The 7,280-nt window shown below is 40.9% G+C and overlaps 1 non-coding gene across 1 annotated transcript; it reads left to right on the top strand.

Annotated features, from left to right (window-relative positions):
- Positions 1–1,816: 1,816 nt before the first annotated feature.
- Positions 1,817–1,889, top strand: trnav-uac (transfer RNA valine (anticodon UAC)). Its single transcript has one exon. It is a non-coding gene; the product is annotated as a tRNA-Val (tRNA).
- Positions 1,890–7,280: the final 5,391 nt, after the last annotated feature.

The following is a 7,280-nucleotide window of genomic DNA, read 5'->3' as shown; positions in this document are numbered from 1 at the left end:
TAAACAGGAAGCTACAGTAAATAGTCAGCTTGGCCTAGCATAGATTGGATCAATTGCGAAACAGCTAGCCTGGCTCTTTAAATCTAAAGCTCACTGATTATCAAAGTTTCCCAGGAAGTTACCGCTCCCAGCTAAGAAACAGTCCAGAGCCTAAACCCCGTAAAATTCATAGACTGTATAAAAAAGGTGGCGAAAAGAGAAGGATGGGGAAGAGGGGGTTGGAAAATGTTGAGCTATCAGAGTTACACACTCTCTGACATGACCTGAGCAGGTCTCTCTTGAGAATGAGACCATGTGTCTCAATTAGATTACCTTTGTAAATGTATAAAGTGAACACGCTAAGCTGGCTGAAATCAGGTTGGCTTCAGACTCTGATACCTGCTAATTAGGGCTGAGACACAAATAGAATGATGCTAAAAATTCACTTCTTGGACGACCTCTTAGCACAGTTAGATGATACTTTATTGATCTGAGGAAATTCTGGTAAAGAAACCCACTCACTGCCGAAACCTGGGATCGAACCAGGGACCTTCAGATCATCAGTTTTAGCAACATAAGAAGTCAAATCATGTTCAATGAAAATTCTTCTCATCATATAGTTGTTATGAATGAAACTAGCTATAGAGGCCCAACCTGTTTTTAATACCAGACTGTAAACATGCTGCTTTAAAGCTGGGTATTTTAACATGGTGCTATGAAGACTGACTCCCTTTTGGAGCCAGCCTCAAGTGGACAGATGAGGAACTGCAGTTTTGACACTTCTGCATTGGCCTCATTTTTCAGTCCTAAAAAAAATCATCTAAATAGAGCACGGCTAGCTGTTTGTTTGTTTGTTTGTTTCCAGTCTTTCTACTAAACTAAGCTAATGTGCTGCTAGTTTTAATTTTTATTTAAAGTGCTTTGATATGAATGTTATCAATCGTTGTATCTAACTCCAAAAATTTAATAGTATTACTTCCACAAATATCAAACTATTCCTTAACAAAACTGAGGACGCTCGATTTAGAAAAAAGGTACAGATTAACTGGAGGATTAGGTGGTTGACATTTTTTTGTTTGTGATGGATACTAAACAAAAACACCATCCTTTGCTTGCTTTCTCTGCCAGAGCACAAGGCTTCATTTTTCTTGTAGAAGCTGCAGAGGAGCAGAGAGCAGAGGGACGGAGAGCGGAGGGACGGAGAACGGAGGGAGAGATCTTGGCAGCGTTTTACTCCTGGAAGAAAACAGACTGTTCCAGTCGCCTTCAGCCTCCCTCCTCCTCTCTCTGACATTATTCATGAAGAAGACCCACTAAATATTTGGGACTCCTTGCCATGTTTCAGATGAGATAATTACTCCAAACAAACACGACAGAGCTTCATATTTCTCTTGAGACCCTGTATGTAATGTTTAAGTCATGTCCTCCTGCAGAATAACAGACATCTTTGGACTGAACCGTTCTTTTACTGGAATGAAGCTCCAGATTTCTTGATCTATAATATTCCCTTGTAAGGACTCATCACGTCCACCAGAGGGCAGCACAGCACACGCTAAGAGATGGAGCCTTGAGAGGCGTCTGTGTGTAAAGAATGTGTCCAGAACCAGGCGAGAGTAAATATCTGAGGGCACATTTTACATGTTTAAACGACAGCTCGGTCTTTAATCTGGATTAATACAGTTTTATAAAATAATGAATGAAGAGAGTGGAGACTAAAGTAGTTTAAAGCGTTTAGAGGTGATATCTCCATGGATACGAACTATTTTAACTGTAACCATAGAAATCTAATTATTATTTCTTTATGAAGCTTTACATTGGTAGAAGCATGCATGTATCTGGTTTCATAGTGTAGTGGTCATCATGTCTGCTTTACACGCAGAAGGTCCTGGGTTCAATCCCCAGTGAAACCAGTGCTTTAAGTATAATCATTACGCTGTCTGTACCTCAGCACAGAGATTTATGCTCTCATCATGAGACGAGCATACAGCACAAAAGCTGGATGTTGTCATCTTTGTGAGTTTGAAATATCTCAGCTGTATCGGCTAAGCTAATGATTGTTTGTGCAGGACAAATATAAGTCACTTTACACCTCAAAGACAAACACAAGTAAGTAAGTAAGTGGATTAAACTTTGGTAAATATCATCATAAACTTTGTTACAGATTCAAATATTACAAATTTGTGTCCTCACGATGACGATGATTTTTAATAACTGGCGATCCTCCCGATGCGTCCATTTCTGTATCACTCCGAAAGCGTCCCACGTCGTTAATGTTCAGCTCTTTGGAGGTAAGAAAGGAGACGAGTGTAACAAATATTTTTACTGTTATCAAGTAAAGATTTTAGTCATCACTCTTGTACCTTGCAGCGATCAGTCATAACATTAGGACCACTCACAGGTCGAGTGAATAACATTGATAATGTCGTTACAGTGGCCCGTGTCAGTGGGTGGGATGTGTTCGGCAGCAAGTGAACATTTTGTCCTTGAAGTGTTGATGTGTTGGAAGCAGGAAAAACGAGCAATCGTGAGGATGTGAGCCACTTTGACAAGAGCCAAATTGTGATGGCTAGACGACTGGGTCGGAGCAAAACTGCAGCTTTTGTGGGGTGTTCCTGGTCTGCAGGGGTCAGTACCTCCCGCAATTGGTTCAAGGAAGGAAAACAGGTGAACCAGCAACAGGGTAATGGCTCATTGCTGCGCTTGGGGAGCAAAGGCTGGCCCGTGTGGTGCAAACCAACAGAAGAGCTTCTGCAGCTTAAACTGCTGAAAAAATGAATGCTGGTTCTGATGTAAAGGTGTCACAACACACAGAGCATCGCGGTTTGTTGTGTATGGGGCTGCGTAGCTGCAGACCGGTCAGGGTGCACATGCTGACAACTGTCGTCCGCCGAATGCACCTACAATGGGCACATGAGCATCAGACCTGGACCACAGAGCGATGGAAGAAGGCCTGGTCTGATGAATCTCCTTTTTCTTTCACATCATGTGGATGGCCGGGTGCGTGTGCGTCGCTTACCTGGGGAAGACGTGGCACCAGGATGCACTATGGGGAGAAGGCACAGATGCTTTGGGCAATGTTCTGCTGGGAAACCTTGGGTCCTGCCATTCATGTGGATGTTACTTTGACATGTAGCACCTACCTAAACATCGTTGGAGACCTAGTACACCTCTTCATGGAAACGGTATTCCCTAATGGCAGTGGCCTCTCTCAGCAGGATAATGCGCCCTGCCACTCTGCAAACATGGTTCAGGAATGGTTTGAGGAACACGACAATGAGTTCAAAATGTCGACTCGGCCTCCAAACTCCCCAGATCTCAATCCAGTCGAGCATCTGTGGGATGTGCTGAAAAACAAGTCCGATCCATGGAGGCCCCACCTCGCTACTTACAGGACTTAAAGGATCTGCTGCTCACGTCTTGGTGCCAGATACCTCAGCACACCTTCAGAGGTCGAGTGGAGCCCATGCCTCGATGGGTCAGGGCTGTTTTGGCGGCAAAAGGAGACCTAAAGAATATTAGGCAGCTGGTGATAATGTTATGGCTGATTGGTGGATACTTTAAGTACATTTTGCTGCTAGTTAGGGTTAGACATTCTTTGATTTGCTTTACTCACATACTGTAGGTATTAGTACTCATACTTCAGAAAAGTATCTGAATACTTTACTACACACACACACACACACACACACAGAGGGAAAGCTCCTGGATTAGATGTGTGGGAGGAAGTATTCACATCACACACTGATTAAGTTTTAGTGAACTGTCTGTCACACGAGAGACCCCGGCGGACGCCCACGCTCATCTCCTCTCCCGGAACTCCTCTGTGTGTGTGTGTGTGTGTGTGTGTGTCTTCCTGTTGTTTTAGATTCCTCTTCACTCCCCCACTGCTGCCAATCCATGACCTCTGACCCCTGCTGAACCCAGCTGTCAGCTGTCCTGGCCCACATGAGACAACTCTCTCTTTCTCTCTCTAACAACTTTTCTCTTGTGTCTCAGTTTCTCTTCCTTTCTCTCTTCTTCTCTTGTTTACAGCGACGTGTTGTAGTCGAGCTTACACAGGGAACAGGTAACACTTTGGATGGGATGAAGGAGGGAAATGTCCACTCACTTTTATAGTTTCAGGTGATATTCACATTAAAATCTCTCTGAACATCAGAGGTCCGTATTGGGAAATTTGTCGCAAGAATGTTAACAAAGTCATATACGGTGGCCTTGAAGGTAAAAACATAATAACAACATTTCACAAACCAAATCATATAATGCAAAAAGATTTTAACAAAATTCAACATTTTACGAAACACAGAATTTCACAAAACACGACATTCCAAAATACATATCTTAAAAAAAAAAGACATCCCAAAAACCGGATTTAAAAAAAATAACATTACAAAAAACACATTTAAAAAAAATGACATTACAAAAAACACATTTAAAAAAAATAACATTACAAAAAACACATTTCAAAAAACAACATTCCAAAAAAACAATTTCAAAAAACGACATTCCAAAAAAACAATTTCAAAAAACGACATTCCAAAAAACACATTTCAAAAAACGACATTCCAAAAAACACATTTAAAAAAAAAAAACATTCCAAAAAACACATTTCAAAAAACAACATTCCAAAAAAACAATTTCAAAAAACAACATTCCAAAAAAAAATTTCAAAAAACGACATTCCAAAAAAACAATTTCAAAAAACGACATTCCAAAAAATACATATTAAAAAAAAAACATTCCCAAAAACACATTTTAAAAAAAAAAACATTCCAAAAAACACATTTTAAAAAAAAATCCATTCCAAAAAACACATTTCAAAAAACGCAACACAACTAAATTTTGTCTTACTGAAAAGGTAATATTGCAATGGTTTTAATCTAGTTTTACAAGTACTGAAATCTAAATAAAAAAATGTTTTTTCCATGAAAATAAATTTAGTTGGATCTCGATTTGTATTTATCACAGTCCATGTAACATCCAACATCATAGCACCACTTACTGTGCTGAACAAAGGAATCAGAATTTGCCTTCATAAAATATAACTTAAAAATGTATACTGTGTTTTGTAGAATCAATACAGCATAAAAAACTATCTGTTATCTGAATATCTGTTAATAAACTCACCTGAGTCAACTTCAGTTACTATCAGCTTAATGATCATTTCGTCTCTCAGGCTGCCAAATCTTAGTATTTTATTTTTTATTTATTTATTTATTTCATATTTGGGCTGCTTGTAACCTAAAAGGGAATCTGCAGTCACCATTCAGAGCTGGAAAATAAACCTGTTTGATTTACACTTAAACCATCAATGAGGAACATTTGTCTCCCCCTTGTGGCAGTGAGACTAATTACATGTTGGCCTATCATTATTCCTCTGACCACTGAGTTTCCCAACACTCTTCTTTATTAAAAAAAACTATAAAATTCAGTCTTTCTGTTTTTGTTTAATTTAACAGAAACAAAACACAAAGCACAATTCTGTTGGTATTTTATGTTTAAAAATGTAACTGCATTATGTTTTCTGGAACTTCTTTCTTCTACATCTGGCTGATCTAACCAACTTTTCATATAGACAATATCTTTAAGTCTTCCTAATATTATTATGATACCGTTGTGTAGAACCAATGCAGCAGCACACAGAGAGGACCGAACGAGGACACGCCACCAGAGGAAACATTTTTAGTGGTCACAAGGGGCCAGAAATCTCAGCACCTGGTGTTGAATCACAACGAGCTCATTTGCTGAATCATCTTCTTACTATGAAGACAGATATCATTCCTTTAAAGTCACCACAGCGTCGACTCACAGGCGCTCTGTGTTCGTCAGAGTTGGTGTCTTCCTATTTTATTTTCTCTCATTGGCTGAAACTTGCAGCATTTTGAAAACACACCATTATTTAAGGAGCCTTACAAAGAACCTGACAAGGATCACAAGTTCGGAGGATTTTGGCTTCTGAGTGACAATCATAAAATGTTCACATATAATAGTATGAATTAGTTTTATACTGTCTAAAAGGCCTTTAAGGGTGTTTACTAGAAAGTCATCTTATTAAAAAGTCTCTTTTCAGATCTTTAGACAAACTAAACTGTTCACTAAAGCTTAAATGATTTGTGTGTGCTCTTCAGTCAGTCGGTCCTGCAGCAGCAGCTCTTCTCCACACAGGGGGGGTGACAGCATCTCTACAGGAAGAACAAAGAAAAAGGGCGGCTTGTCTCTTTAACATATTTGTATGTTTTTAATCTTAAAAGAATAAATCAATCTCATATGTTTTGTCACTTCAGATTTAGCATTTTGTTTATTTTTCACATAAATATGAATCTTAAGCGACTCCGAGACAGAGACAGGAGAAGTCAGGCGCTGGCGATGACTCGCTGAGATGTTTTGAAATCTTACACTAAATATCCTCTCTACTCTCATCTAAACTCATTACCTCTCCTCATATACATAATCCTCATTAATCCCACTTGTGCTCATGAACAACGTGTGAAGAAGAGAAAAAAACACTCTTTGAAACCAGAGTCCGCTTCACTGCAGCTTTGGCGCCTTCGGACAAAAATATCTCAGGATACCATTAAAAAATGTCAAATTCAATTATGCCTTTCTCTCTTTGGGCCTTATTAGACATCACACACACACGCACACACACACACACACACACACACACACACACACACACACACACACACACACACACACACTTATGTAAAAATGAATGAAAGGAAGAGGAAGTCCTGAGGGCTTTGAAAGCCTGATTGGAGAAAGCTCTTGTGCTGGGAGAAAGGAGAAGGTGAATAACAGCTCTGGTAGCCGGCAGCCAGCACAAAGTGGAGTGGAGAGCTCATTCTCCCTGCCAGAGAGGGAGACCCCTCACGGGGGGTGGGTGAGGGACCAGAGGGCCCTCGGCAGCCCGGGACCCTCGCTTAATGAGAAATTCCTGGGGATTTAGAGGGGCGCAGAGGTCTTCATTTTCTCACTGCGCCCACGGGCCCCCGGTAGCCGGGTGGTGAGGGTTCTCTTTCAGCCCCAAACGTCCCCAGAGGAAGGGAGAGTCCCCCCATTCAGCGAGCACAGGGGCCCGCCTGCCTGCTGGATTATGTATATGAGATGTGGGTTGTAGGATCACAACCTGCCACCTCCTGCACACTGCAAGAAATGTCAAGTCATTTAAAGCTGCACCTGCCTCCACAAAGTGAGGCTTCAGCAGGAGGAGCGTCCCGTCCGCGCTAATTAAGAGGCCGAACATTCACACCGATGAGTGACAGAACATCAGAGACAAACACGTCTGAACACAGGGAGCAGAG

The sequence above is a fragment of the Semicossyphus pulcher genome, unplaced genomic scaffold (assembly GCF_022749685.1).
Source record: "Semicossyphus pulcher isolate SPU_LCO1_2020_fin unplaced genomic scaffold, fSemPul1.0.p SCAF_10, whole genome shotgun sequence".
In the NCBI taxonomy this organism is placed as follows: Eukaryota; Metazoa; Chordata; class Actinopteri; order Labriformes; family Labridae; genus Semicossyphus; species Semicossyphus pulcher.
This window is presented reverse-complemented; position numbering and strand designations above follow the sequence as displayed.